The 16,225-nt window shown below is 30.0% G+C and overlaps 1 long non-coding RNA gene across 1 annotated transcript; it reads right to left on the bottom strand.

The window, feature by feature from the left end:
• Nucleotides 1–15,291: 15,291 nt before the first annotated feature.
• LOC140941102 (uncharacterized) lies at nt 15,292–16,172 on the bottom strand. Its single transcript, XR_012166421.1, has 2 exons — nt 16,006–16,172; nt 15,292–15,610 (listed from the first exon to the last, which is right to left on the bottom strand). It is a non-coding gene; the product is annotated as an uncharacterized lncRNA (long non-coding RNA).
• Nucleotides 16,173–16,225: the final 53 nt, after the last annotated feature.

The raw sequence follows: 16,225 nt of genomic DNA, 5'->3' as shown, positions 1-16,225 counted from the left end.
CTTTTATGTTATCCATTGTTTTACTTGGAAATGTAATATTTTGTGCAGAATTTCCTGTAATAGAGGACAAAGCATTAAACACAACACCAATTGAACTTTTATTTAGAACATAATTGTTTGAATCGCTAAAGTCAAAAAAATGTTCAAAATATTTTCTGTAAACATAATTTTTTATAAAAGGTAAATTTTTATTTACAATTCCAACTGTTGCTGTATTAATTTCATTTACCATTCCAACTGTTGCTGCACTATTATTATTATTTTTATCAAGATTAATGTTTAATATTTTTTTATTATTTGCATTTATGTCAACATTGTATGTAACTTCTGTTGGTTTGATATCAAATGCTGTGTGATAGTCATAAACTTTATCTGGGTCGATATTGCTTACTTTACCCACAATACCATAAGTAACAAAATAAACTCCTGAAAACTGTCTTGGATAAACAGATAGATCAGTACCTTCTTGTGGTATATTAACCAGAAAATGAAGAAAGAACCTATTACCAGTTGACAACTTTTTAAAATTAACTATTATTCTATGGTAATACATATATTGTGATTGATTTGTTGCATCTATATAACTATGACTAAGTTTTTTTACACTTACATTTTCAATTGATAATCCTGATGAAGTTCCTTTGTCTACACTTATTTGAGACTTATGCCAAAGTTGATAGTCAGTGTTTAGTATTTCCAAACATAGTGTGTAATCAACATTAGCGGTTAATCTGTAAAAGTTAACTGACATTTTGTACTTATAACCACCTTGAGAATTTTTGTTTATTTTTACATAAATTACTTTGTGGTTATAGCTATGAAAATTACCTTTTGAAGGAGGTAAGTCTGCTATTTTTGATATAACAAAACTAGTTCCAGTATCTATTTCATCAGTCCATTGTGCTGCATTAGACATAAGAAAAGTAAATTGATCGTTGTAATGACTTGGTTGAACTGCAGTGTGATGAATTAGTTTGTCAGCGTAATCTTTATTTACAGCATCATTGTCTTGGGTTGGATTACTTAAACTAATAATTTTTTTATTGTTCATATTTAAGTTTCCAGTCATACGATCCGTTCCATCTTTTTTTAAGTAACCTGTTGTAAATCCTTTATCATCAACATACTTTTTGGTTGCAGCATCTGTATCGTTAAAAGGTGGTCTTAGACCAATTATAGATTTATTATTCATGTTAAGTGAGTTTAACATTTTATTTGTTCCACCAACATGTAGATACTTTATATCTGTAAAGGCTAATGGTGTTGGTTGTTTAGGACCCATTGGAATTGGTAGGTTTAAAATTCTATGATTATCCATGTTAAGACTACCTTTCATTGGGTAAGATCCATCTCTATCAAGAAATGTATTGTCTACATATTCTTTTGTAGGAGGTTCTTTTGCATCCAGTGGTGTGCTTAGATTTTTAATTCGGTATGTATTTCTCATATCAATGTTTGAATCAATTGCTAGATTTGATGTTGAGGTGGGTTTATCATCCACGTACTTTTTGTTTGCTGCGTCATTATTAGCTGTTGGTTTACCAACATTAGTTATTTTATTATTATTCATACTTAAATTGCCAATCATTGTTCGTGAACCATCTCTGTTAAGAAAATTACTGTCTGCATATTGTTTTGTTGCTGGCTCATCTGCATCATTTGGATGTTTAAGGTTTAAAATACGAAATCTATCTTTCATATCAATGTTTGAATCAACTGTTAATCGTGTTGTTGTGGGTGCCCCGCTAGAATTATCATCAACATACTTTTTTGTAGCAGCATCAGTATTAGCAGTTGGTGTACCAACATTTCTTATTTTTTTATTTATCATATCATAATCACCATCAGAAGTAAGATTAAATCCAACTCCTGGTGCTCCTTGAATTCCTTTTGCAAATGAATTTTTTGATTGTTCATTAAAAACTCCCATTTTATTTATTAGTTTAGACTACTAGTAAAGTTTTTAGCAATACGTTTTTTAGGCTTATCAATGTACAAAAATGTAAATGGTTTTTTTGTTGCTGTTCTATATGTTTCTTTATCAACTCCTAATTCTGATGATATACGATTTGCTTCTCTCGATGATGGAAATTCGTACAGACAGTAATGAGAACAATTTAATCTAATATCCTTTGGAGTTTTGTAAAATGATTGACTGAGGTATATTACAGAACAATTCTTATGACGACCTTGGATGAAATAATCAATAAGTTCTCTTTGATTTTTATCACAAACGTAATCATCAAATATTACAAGTTTTTGATTATCCTCATATTCCATTTCTGTCACTGGAATTATTTCATCATTACTTACATTTAGTATTTCATATCCCATTTTATGACTTAATTCTCTCATTTTTTGAATTAACTTTTGATACTTATCCTGTTCTAGATTACGTGCGTAAAGATATATCTCATCATAATACAAAAGTGGTTTAATTAACATATGATAAAGCAAATTAGTTTTACCACTTCCACTGTTTCCACAAATTAACATTCTAAAAGTATCTGATGGCATATAAGGAAATAACTGTTTATATTTTTTATCCGGATCATCTAAACTATCATAATTTGGTATTTCCATTTTATATAATAGTTATATATTTATTATATAAAATGGATATTGAAGAATACAAAAAACTTGCAAGAAATAAAATTGAGGCTGACTCTTTGACTAAACAGGTTAGAAATGTTATAAAAGAAACAAAATGGCAAAAACAAAATATGAGAGAGGGTTTTACAGAAACATTTAAACCACTTATTGAGTCTCAAGAGAGTGTTAAAAAAAGTATTGATGAGCAGCAAAATAAAACTTTAGCTCAACTTCAAGCTAATCAACTTGCTATTACTGAAGGACTTAATCAAAACAGACTTGCTATAACTCAAGGATTAGAAAATTTAATTTATGAAAAATTTGAAGACGCTGAAGAAGGTGCAAAAGGTGAAGAAGGTGTAAAAGGTGAAGATAAAAGTATACAAACTGATGCGAATAAATATTTTGATTTTGATTTAAGTTATTTTAATAATAATTTACAAAATAAAAATAGTATAGAAAGATTAAATAATTATGGGTATGACATTCTACCTCTTGATTTTTTAACAAAAAGTGATGATTATCTTTTACAAATTATTGATCATGTTAATATACAAAAAAATGAATTAGGTATTAAAATAATGAACACTTCTATACCATTAAAAAATTATCAAGGTTACGATTTAAGACAAGCAAAAAATGATAATCCGCGTAAAGAAACTATAGAAAAAATAAATGATTATAACGTATTATCCACATATTATAAAAATTTAACTGATGTTTGGGGTTACAAAAGAGAACAAATTAATAAAACTGGAAGAGGAATTACTCTCTTTAACAACCCACATCAACTTCTAGACAGACTTGAATTACTAGGTGGATCAATTCTTGCTGGGAATAATGGTGTGATACCTGAGTTTTCTAAAATAGCACATCTTCTAAACCAAATGAAAGTAATTACAAAAAAACAACTAAATGATCTAATAAAAACTTATATAACAATTAGATAAATGGAAGAACGAGCTATTCATATTTCTTCAATAAATAGGGAAAAAAGAGGAACAAGCAAACCTGGTGATTTTACTATTAAGTTTAATCCATCTTTGAAACTTAACCCTGAAAAAAAACATCAACTTGCTCTTGATCGGTTGTCCATGACTTACTCTTGGTACAACATTAGAAGTGATTATAAAAATAATAAGATTAAATATACTCACGATGGATCCACTTGGCAAACAATTACTTTTACAGATGGAATGTATTCATACTCAGATATTAATGATTATATTCATCAGTATATGGATCAAAAATCTCACTCATCAGGTTCAAGTGGAAATAAAACTTATTCAATTAATATAACATTTATACTATCAACCTATCGAGTGTTAGTATCAATTGAGGGTGATTATCAACTTGATCTGAGAGGAACAGAATTTGGAGACTTGATTGGATTTGAAAAAAAACTTATTACAAAAACAGAGTATGGAACAAAATTACCAAATATAACAAATTCTATTGATGTGTTAAATATTAACACAACAGCAATAACTAATAGTATTGTAAATGGAATAAATACAAATACTATTGCCGTGGTACCAACTGATAATTTAACAAGATCTTTTCCATTTACGTTTGAGCCTAAAAGACCATTATATTGTGATATCTCTTCTTTTAGCATTGATGAAATGAGAATCTATGTTACAGACTCACTTGGAAGACCAGTAAATTTTAATGGTATAGATTGGTATATGACTTTGATACTCCACTCGATGTAAGCACCCCCCTCCCTTTATAAGAATGAGGTTAATTTTGGAACACCCTTTTTTATATAACTATTAAAATAAAATGATGCGACAATCAGAGTTTAAAATGAAACTTGACCCTGTATTGGGTAAATATAAAAGAGAACATATTTATGGAGAAGGAATGATGGATAGGTTTAAATCTTTTGGAAAAAAAACATTTGCAAAGTCAATGAAAAAAACTGCTAAAAAGAGTGCTCAAAAAAGTGGTGATAAATTACTAAAAATGACTGCAACAAAAACTGGTGAATATACTGGTAAAAAGGCTGGTGATAAGATAGTTCAAGCTTTATCCAAAGAAAAGGTAAAATCTACTAAAAAAACCCCTACAAAAAAAGTTACTTTTAATAAAAAAGTTGAGAAAGTACCATATGGGTGGAGCAAAGATGCAAACACTCAAAAAGAGGCACATGATAGAGTTCTTTCCATTCTTAGTGGAGGATCAACACGTAAGAGAAAAATTATATAATTATTAAAATAAAATGAAGTCTTTTAGAAATCCAAAATATTTAGAAAGATATGAAGATGTTGTTTTTGACCTTGAACAGGCTTTAGCAACACCTGCAAATAATGCTCATCAAACTAAAACAGGTCATAGATTTGTTGCTGATAACACAGGAGAAGCTACTCCTTATGATTGGTATAACGCGCGATTTTCAGTAGATTTTAAAGTTCAACTTTTAGACGGAACTGATTTTAATAATAATAACGCACAATCTGGAATAGTAAATGGATCAAATAGTTTAATTGAAAAATTATCAATCCTAGCAAATGGGAGAGATGTTTACAGTTGCAACTATGCTAATCATGTAGTAAATATTAAAAATTTACTTGAGTATAATCCATCTTATGTTGAGAGTGTTGCCACAAATGAATTTTACTATCTTGATACATCAAGAAGTGCTGAAAAAAATAAATTTACAAAAAGGCAAGTAACTCACAGAAGGAATGCAGCTAATAACGCTGATGAAGCAGGATTAATGATAGATGATGTTGAAGCTGATTATAACAAAGGTTTTGCAACAAGAAGAGCGTTAATAGGCAACTCATTAACAATTAGTTGTGATATTCCTCTTAACAGATATTCTTTCTTTGAATCACTAGAGGACAAACTTCTTCCAAATACAAAAATTGAGTTGAATATAGAACTAGAATCGGATAACAATCTTATCTGGAGAACTGGAGGTGCCAATTGTAGAGTTGTACTATCAAGATTTCAACTATTTGTTCCAAAATTAACATTTAACTCAGAAGGACAAAAAATATACATGGAAAATTATCTTAAACCATACAAATGGGTATATCTTAATGAAGTCTTAGAGCGATCAAATAACTCTCAACAGCAAACAGGTCATTTTAGAATTACAAATGCTATCTCAAAACCTCGACATGTATTTGTTTTTGGAATTAACACAGCTAATATTAGTTCACAAACAGCAAATCCATTTTTATATAACACTTTTAATCTACCAAATACTGCTAATATATCTCGCTGTTATCTCGAGGTTGGAAATGGAAATGAATACCCTGATATTCACTTTAAACCAGCTACAGATCCAGCAAGAGTTTTTAGAGAAGTAATGTCATATGTTTACGCAAATAATGATTTTCAAGGTGGAACACTACTTAATAGATCCAATTTTAGTTCTTTGTTCCCATTTGTTTATTTTGATCTAACAAAACAAAAATTAGATATTAAAGATGGTGTTACAAAATTATCATTTCACTACGAACTATCTGCTAATCCAAACGCTGATTATAATTTATACGCTCTGGTACTTCATGAGCGAGAAGCAGAAATAGAACAACAAGGAGGAAAACTATTGTTAAGAGCATAACCCCTCCTTTAGCTACACCACATATGATTACACAGAATTTTACACAAGCTGTTATAATTATACAGAATTTTACACAAGTTGTTATGATTACACAAAATTAAATACAAGCGTAAAAGAATGATGTGTAATCATTGATTGGATAAAAAAAATCATACGATATTTATATTACAGCAGGTACATAAAACCACCAAAACAAAATAATATAAATATTATAATAAAAATGACAACTTATATTGAATACGGAGTAAAACTTACAGATGGACAAAAGTCAAAATTGGCTTCTGCAATATTAAATAAATCACCACTAACTCTTCGGTTAAAACATGAACATCTTCGAGGTTCTGATGAGTTAATGCTGACAAAAAGACAAATTTCTAAAATAAAAAAATCCATTTCAAATGGTACCGGATCGGATATAAAGATAAGTAAAACACAGATTAGACGTTCTGTAAAACATGGTGGAAACTTATTTACATCACTCGCATCTCTTGGAGCAAAAGTATTACCTTACGCGGTAAAAGGAGTATCAAAAGTTGTTCCTGCATTGGCTACTGGTGCTGCCACTGCACTTGGAGAAATTGGATTAAATAAAATTTTTGGAAAAGGAATAACAATCCCCCATAAATTTTTCCCAATGCTACCACCTATTGTAAGAGAATTTACACAATCACAAATAAACCAAATTAATAAAGCACATCAAACAGGTGGACGATTAATTATTAAACCAACTCGTAAACAAATAGAAGGAGGATTTCTTGGAAAACTTGCTTCTATTGGTATACCAATGGCAATTAGTTTAGTATCTAAGATGTTTGGATCTGGACTACAAGTAGATAGAAGTGGATCATCTAATACAGCAAATGTTTACGTTCCGTCTCCTCCTCCATCAACACATGGAGAAGGTTATCCTTATCACTCACCACCTTTTATTGGTAATTGGTCAAACCCAATTGGAATGGGAGTTAAAAAAAAAAAGCCCAAATCCAAGGGAAAAGGAATATTACTAGGAAAAAACAGCCCATTCAACTCAATTCCCATTCTAGGTACCATTTTGTAATTAAACCTCTATCCAACTTTGACCTTATGGAATGGATAAAAAGACTTGGTATTAAACATTTCAGAGGAATATATAGTCGTGATAGACTACCAAAAAATATTAGAAAAGAATGTGGAATAATTAATCTAGATGATATTACAGGACCTGGAACACATTGGGTATGTTATAGAAATATAGACAATTTAGTTGAGTATTTTGATCCATTTGGACTAATAATGCCAAATGAAGCATTAAGATATTTTAATACTTCTGGAAAACAAATAGTTTACTCAATGGATGAAATACAAAATCGAAATACCGTTCTCTGTGGTTACTGGTGTTTATACTACTTATTTGAGAGACAGAGAGGTAATAGTATTTTAGATGTAATACATAACCCTCATTTTGATGATGATAATAGTGATTTTATAAAAGCTTATTTTGGAGGATAAATAAAAATGGATAAGGATTGTGTTAAGGATTTGATTAATATTTATACATATCACTTTTCTGATGGTAAAAATATATAAGTGTTTAAACGATAATAAAAAAACTGTTAAAGTAGTTATTCTAATGATGAAATATAATATTAAATAAAATATTATATTTAATGTTTTTTTAACTGATTAATATAAAATATTTTATTTTTTATTTTTTCATATTCTTTTATAAGATTTTTATACTCTTCATCATCAATTTTTATTGAAAAAAAATAAAAAAAATGATTATCTTCATCATTTATATTTTCATAAAAATTAATAAATTTTTCAAAAATTTTTTTTTTATCTCATTTTTTTTAATAATTAATGTTTCATTTATTTTAATTAATTCAGTTAAAATTTTTTCCATTTCTATAACATTAATATTCTCTATAATCTTATTATTATAAAATATTAATTTTTTTGTTTTTTCATATTCATCTTTAAGATTTTTATACTCTTTATCATTATTTATTCCTGTGTTAAAATAAATAAGATCAGAATCTTCAATATTTATATCTTTATAAAAATTAATAAAATTTTTAAAAAGTTTTTTTCTAATCTCATTTTTTTTAATAATTAATGTTTCATTTATTTTAAATAATTCAGTTAAAATTTTTTCCATTTTATATTATTTATTTTATTTTTCTAAACCATTTTTTATTCACTATCAACTGGTGTATTCTTTAGTAGTTTAACCTTCTCAACTTTTGTGTTTAAATCTCTAACACTATCAACTATTTCAACAAAATTTGAGTAAATGTCAATAAGTCTATAAAGTTTCTTCTTTTTATCACTATTTATTCTCAACCATGAATATTCATCATTTCTAATTTTTTTCCACATATCACATTCACTAACCATTAGCACTCTTGAAAGATTATCATTTTTCTTTCTAAGTGTCTCCATCTCATTATATATTTTTGATCGCACTTCTTTTTCAAAATCCTTGATTGTTTTAACATCAATATTTTTCTCAATCTCAGAAAAGAACTTAGCCTCCATTTATTATATAAACAGATAATTACCTTTTACAACTTTGTTAAGAGTATTTGCTTTTTCACTTATTTCCATAAGCAACTCAAATATCTTTATAAACTTATTATCATTTTCCAATCTAGAATAATCAGCATATTCATAACTCATATTAAGGTTATTATATATCTTTTGTAATTCACTTTTAAGAAAATTAGATCTAGTAGACATATTTTATCTAAGCATATATTAAATGAAAGAAACATATTGCATTAAAGATAAAATGGTAACTCCTTGCACAGAACCAAGTGGTTACCAAAAAGATAAAAGAGGTAGAACTCAATTCTTCTGTCATTGTGCAGTTTGTGGAATTAAAAAAGTTAGATACGTAAAAACTGGAACAGCTACTCAAACTGGAAGTGGAAAAAGAAAAACTAAAAAAAAGTCAAAAAACTAGTAAGCCCGTCTGAAGGGGCGGGCGTCTTTGATACTGTTGTTGGTACAGCAGTTGATGGATTTGTACATTACGGTTTACCTTGGATGGGAAAAAAAGCAGTTGAAATGGGTAAATATGGAGCAAGCGAGTTAATGAGAAATAAAAACGTTCAAAAGAAAGCTGTAAACTACGGAATAAATAAACTTACTCCATTTATTCAAAATTCTGTTGGATCAGCAATGGATCAACTGTCAACAAAAGTTAGACCGAATAAAAAGTATAAAACTGATCGATTAGAATTAGACGGTAGATCTGGAAAAGGATTTGATGTTCACAAATTGATTGGAAAACTTCCAAAACCAAAAGCAGGATGGACTCCAGGAAAATATAAGTATATGGGTCCATACAATCCCCTAGAAAAACAATTAAGCTATGATCCTGAAACCGGAAAAGTGACAGATTGGAAAGTTAAACCTTATAACAAAGTTGATGAGATTGCAACTTATCACGATATTTGTTACGACATGGGTAGAAGCAAAGGTGATTGTGATAAAGAGATGGTAAAATCATTAGACGACTTACCATATGGTGAAATGCCAAAGTGGGGTTCAACTGCTAGATTCTTGATTAATACAAAACAAAAACTTGGACTTGGTTTAAACTCGATTCAGCGTTGAGTAGTGATTGGTCTCAACAATTAGCTGAAGAACTTCACAAACCAATCACACGAAACTTTCAAAAGAGATCAGTAGTTTCAAACGGAATTGATGATATCTGGGCTGCTGATTTAGTTGAAATGCAAAAGTTTAGTAAGTGGAATAAAGGAATTAAATATTTGTTAATGGTTATTGATGTGTTTAGTAAGTATGGATGGATTATAGCTTTAAAAGATAAGAAAACTGAAACTGTAAGTAAAGCATTTGATATTATATTCAAAAGTAAACGTAAACCTCAAATGTTATGGACAGATAAAGGTTCTGAGTTTATAAGTAAACATTTCAAAGATTTTTTGAAAAGAGAGGGAATTAAGTTGTATCACACTGAAAATGAAGAGAAATCAAGTGTTGTTGAGAGATGGAATAAAACAATGAAAAACAGAATGTGGAAGATGTTTACTGTAAATAATAACAATGTTTACTGGGATAAGATAGGTGATCTAGTTAATGATTACAATAATTCAAGACACTCTAGCATTAAAATGACTCCTGTTGAAGCAAGTAAAAAAAAGAATGAGCGTAAAGTTTGGTCTAATTTGTACAGTGATTTAATTTACTTGAAGCCTCGTAAGCCAAAGTTTTCTATTGGAGATCGTGTTAGAATTTCAAAATATAAGAGGCGAGTATTTGATAAAGGTTATACACCAAACTGGACAGAGGAGATATTTGTAATTGATAAAGTTCTTCCAACAAAACCTGTTACGTATAACATTGTTGATTTGATGGGTGAAGAGATTAAAGGTTCTTTTTATGAACAAGAATTACAAAAAGCAAAACAACAGACATTTAGAATAGAAAAGATTATCAGACGAGATAATAAGAAAAAAATGGCATTAGTAAAATGGAGTGGTTATCCTGATAAATTTAACTCATGGGTAAGTTTAAAAGATTTGGTTGATTTTTAATACAAAAAAAATGTATTAAAAATAAATACTATTATTACTCTTCATCACTAACTTTTTCAAGTAATGTTTCAAGACTCTCACTATCACTCTCTTCCTCTTCAATTGCTAGTAAAGACTCTCTAGGTTTGAGTGGTTTAACATAGCACTCATGTACTTTTATTTGTAAAGATGTTACAGTTTTACTTATGAATATTCCTTCAATTATAAGAGCCAATTTAACATTACAGTATTGATTAAGATATTTAAAAGGATTTAGATCACGACCTCCCTTTCCCTTAAACAAAGATAAAATTTTTTTTGTCTTTTCTGAATAAATAAGTTTTGCGTAAAGAACTGGTGCTGATGATTCATCAACTTTTGTTTTCTTTTTTCCTTTATTGTCTGTGTATTCTATTTGTTTATGGTAAAGTGGTGAAGATAAACTTGATGCCATATCAGGACCATATTCATTTTCTAAATATTGTTGTGATGCAGTTGTTATATTATTAATAACATCAAAAAATTCTTTTTCTTTAGTACTGGGTTCACTATCGCGAGACCAAAGACATACTGGTATTGAGTAACCTACTAACTTTTTGGTATCTTGGTTTTTCTTTTCATTTACTCCAAAAGAGAAAAGAACTGGAGTTTCTATTACAAGTGGACCTTTTTTCTTATTTGTATATTTAATCTCAATTGGAATACGTTTATATTTGATTTTGCTATCTTTTACCTTATACTCTTTGCTATTATTAAAGATGATATTGTCTTGGGTAATATTTTCGTAACTTGACAACTGCATTTTATTAATAATTAGATAATCCTTAAACCACTTTTAAATATTCAAACATGTATTTTTGACCGTCTTTTTTTGAAGTAGCTGATTTACAATATATATACTTCTCCTCACAAATCATTTTAACATGTCCTGCATTAATACCTAATAATTTGTTAACTGAGTATAAACTATTGTAAATAACTTCTTCATTTGTTAACAAATTAATTCCCTTAACTTTTTTTCTATTTTTATGATTATCCTTTACAAAACTATAATCTCTATTAATTACTGATTTTTTATTATTTTCACTTGTTGTTACTACTTCCAAATTTTCTAACCTATTATCTGTTCTAATAAAATTGATATGATTAATAGATTTATTTTTTTCTATCACTCCGTAAAAACACTCATAAATAAATCGATGTGAAATATAAGTTTTCCGTTTATTTTTTGATATATATATTCCAAAAATTAAATATCCATTATTATTAATATTTCCTAACATAGGTTTTCTTATTCTAACATTCATAATTTCACCATATTTATTTGCTGCATATTTTTCATAAATAGGATGAGTATAAAACTTTTTATCATTTTCCAATATGAGAACCATTTTATATTAAATTTTATTTCTTTAATCTTATAATATTTAATTTTATTTTCTAGACCAAAGTAAATTTATTGACCAGAAGTTACTCGATTCTGGATTAGTATAGGTTAATTCTCCCTTTTTATTTTTAATCTTCATAGCACGAGACAAATATTTATCTCTTCTTTCTTTATCCTTATGAATAGTGTAGTCTGGATATTTAGGCGACCCAAAGTGAACTTTCTTTCCACCTGGAAGTGTAGCCATGTATTTGTTATTTTTACGTGTTGAATAATCAAGTGATTCAGCACCGAGTTTTTTAGCATTTTTGGTTAATATTTTAAAATCTTGTCCTGTAAGAATGTAATCTGGATCCTTATCATCAACTATAAAATCCAAATCCTCTTTTGTAGGAGTAGTTTCTCTAGAACTTGATTCCATTTTTATTAGTTGGTTATATTAATTCTTGTAGGAAAAATTCTCTAATACAAATTTCTTTACTTGTTCATAAAACTTTTTTCGGTCTTTTTCAAGTTCGATTTTATCATACTCTTCTGAATATAACACTTCATAAAATTCTTTACTGTTAAATATTTCAGGTTGTACTAGTTTAATCTTTTTAAGAATATTTTTAGTTTGATTTACTTTTTCATTTTGGTATTTTTCATCGTTTGTAATAAAAGGATCTCCTCTATCTATGTCGTCTAAAAACTTAATCTCATAACGATCTTTGTCTTCCATAGGAATGGTAATATTAATAGTTTTTCCATTTTCATCAATTCCATGATATGTTGGTTCTTCAGGCTTTCTACAAACATATTGATACTCTTTATTAACAAAAATAGCATTACGATAATTAACTTTTTTGATATATTTATAATCATCATAAAATAAATAACCAAATCGTTTTTTCATATAACGTAAATGTAGTAAAGAATCATCTATAAATTTAGCAACATCTTCCCAATCAGAAAAACAATCACCTTTTTTTAACATTTCCATCAACCAATCAAACTCATTATTTAAACGACAATACATTTTTTATTAATAATGATTATATAAAATAAAAAACTTGTAACATAAAATGTTATAAGTTTAGAAATAATAACTATCACTAACTCTATCTCTATCACTACCACTATAATTATCACTAATTCTAACTCTATCATCATCATCATCACTATCACTATAATCAAAATATTCTATTACATTAATCTTATCAAAAAAACAACAACCAACTTTATACTCAGTAACTAATGTTGTGCCTTCATAACATAATAAACCTGTTGCATTTTCAAACAAACCATCCAATTCTTCCCTTGCTTCATAATAACATTCTTTTACACTTATTGGTTTAACATTATTAAAAACTTTTGTTAAATCAATGCTTCCATCTTTTACTGATTTAACTGTGTCGTTAATATTTTTATCAATATTTTTAAACAACAGATAATCTTCTTTACTATCAAATAATAATCCTCCAACTTTGAAAGTATTACAATTATTTGATTGACTTGTTTGTTTGTTTGTTGATTTGAATCCCATTATGTATAATTATTCTTTTATCTTTAAGCAATAAATTAAATTTTTTTTCTGATTCACTTTTCACTATTTTATTTATTATACAGTAGTTAGTAAATGATGACAACCCACTCTTCACTTTTATTTCTAACTCTTCGAGCAATAAGAGCGACACTTGAGAACGAATGGAACAGAACGAATGAGTTGAACGAACTGAATGAACTGAATGAAATGAGTGAAATGAGTGAAATGAGTGAGATGAGTGAAATGAGTGAGATGAGTGAAATGAGTGAGATGAGTGAAATGAGTGAGCGAAAGCGAACGAATTGAACGAATCGAACGAATTGAACGAATCGAACGAATTGAACGAATCGAACGAATTGAACGAATCGAACGAATTGAATGAAGTGAATGAAGTGAGTTTGACGAATGAGTTATGTGAAATGAGTGAACAAGCGAGCGATTTTGCGAGATGAGTTAGAAATAAAAGTGAGTGAGTGGGATGGCATCATTTACTAACTACTTCCGGCATTTGAGTCCGCTTCCAGTTCCAATTTTTGATGTTTACTCGTTCATAAGCCGGCTCATAAGATTCCACTTACAACTTCGACTCCGTCTCTGTTGCTAGAAAACTAGTCTAGTTCATCATAATTCAGTGTTAGTTAGCTTCTGGCCATCCTGCGTGGAAACTTTTTTTTCAGTCTGCAGTACTCTGCATTTCACACTAACCGGAGATGAGCTGACTCGTCTCCAGTCGTTGTCTCTCTATCTCCTTCTCATATTAACGAGAAAAGTTAAAGGGAGCGCTGTCACAGTGATATGGGCTTCCCCGCGTTTTGGGCATCCCCTTCCCAAAACCCTAGTGATATGGGCATCCCCTGTAACCCTAGCCCTAAACCTAACCCAAATCGCTAAGGTAATACGAGAAGCCCATATCACTAGCGTTTTGGGAAGGGGATGCCCAAAACGCCGGAGAGGATGCCCTAACCTGAGATCAGGCCCAATTTGAGCGGTTCTCATACTTTCTCTCTAACGGCTACCGCTGAAATTGGCCGCCGGAATGTAATTTTCAATTTTAGCGAAACGAAAAAAGAGCCTGATCTCAGGTGAAGGATGCCCATAACACTGTAACAGCGCGCTAGCCTACGAGCCAGCTCACTTGTGCAAGTCGGGGGAAAATTTTTATGACGTAGCCGCCACCACTTGAGGAAGGGAGCCTGCTGAAAGATAGGGACGACTGGGGACGAGCAAAAGGCAACCTCGGAAAAACACCGCGGCAAAACGCAATGCGCATGAGCACAAAATTTAATATCCGGTCAGCTTTTTATTTCCGGTCTAGTATATAAACCAATAGCGTAAGCATAACTTTGCCGTCGCGCCAAGTTTAAAAGCAAAAAGGGCGAAACAGACAAAAAAGGGGGCCAAAAAAATCACTTCATTCGAAAGCTTATATATTTTTCTATTCTCAAACTTTTGCACCACATGTTTATCTGTTTGCACCAACGGTGAAAATGATGTTTGAAGTTTGCAGGTCGCGAGCGTTCGACAAGACGAATTTGTTTTTACTGGCTTTCTTGCATGCTACTGGTTTGGCATAAGTTAATTTGGGAGAAGGCGACAACTAAGAAAAGAATAACAATACTTATGAAAGAAACCAAAATAAAGACGTCATCATTATCATAAAAAACACTAAAACCAGGAAATAAAATTTTAGTCCGTTCAATAATTTGTTTTATTATCAGAGAAAACAAGAACTCAAAACAAAAGATGGGCGGGATTTAATAACAACTTTGACTTTGATGACTGCAGTCACCGGGAAACTAAACATGCCTATAAATGACTTTCATTCAAGAAAATGCCTATTTAATTCTTTTACATGGTTGTTCTTTGGTTGAAGACTTCAATAATTTCATACTGTGCGGCTCGGCTGCATCTCATGCAAACACAAAACTTCTAGCTGCTAAATACATGGCATGAAAAGTTCGACTTCTAAAAGCCACTGAACCAGCTTTCGCTCTCTGATTCTGAGAATGGAAAAATAAATAAATAGAGTTGTCAACTTGCTGCCAACCGGCTCAACAGCATAATTAAGCTTATGTTTCATGGCAATCAACTGAGTAGAAGAGTTTCGTTTTAAAACACGGTAAAACCCACCGGTAAACAAAACTACAAAGCGACTGGGTGTTGTCGTTTTCCAAATAAAGTTTGAATCGGCTTTAACAACATGTAGACTGAGAAAGTGAAGAACTGAAAATTAGAACTACAATACACAAGCTTGCAATGATAACGTTTTAATTTTATGTCTTAGTTTCAGCCAGGTTAAGTGAAAAATAACAGTCAAAAACTTTATTTTCGTGAATGAAAATCAGTTTACCTGACGCTCTAGCCAAAATTACACACTGAGTTATTATCATCTTACCTTTTCTGAATCTAATCGACTAATTGTTTCAGTGATCTGTGCCTGGTTATCCATAAAAGCAATTTCAATAACTACAAAATAGTCAAAAACACGAGCAGCATAAAGCAGAACAACTGAACCACAAGCTGCACACAGAATGAAGCGCGCGGGAGACTTTGACTGGAAAGTGTGACTTAAAAAAGAGACCGGAAATGCTCAACCTGGCGCATGCGTAGACGTT

This window comes from Porites lutea, chromosome 6 (assembly GCF_958299795.1).
Source record: "Porites lutea chromosome 6, jaPorLute2.1, whole genome shotgun sequence".
Taxonomy (NCBI): Eukaryota; Metazoa; Cnidaria; class Anthozoa; order Scleractinia; family Poritidae; genus Porites; species Porites lutea.
This window is presented reverse-complemented; position numbering and strand designations above follow the sequence as displayed.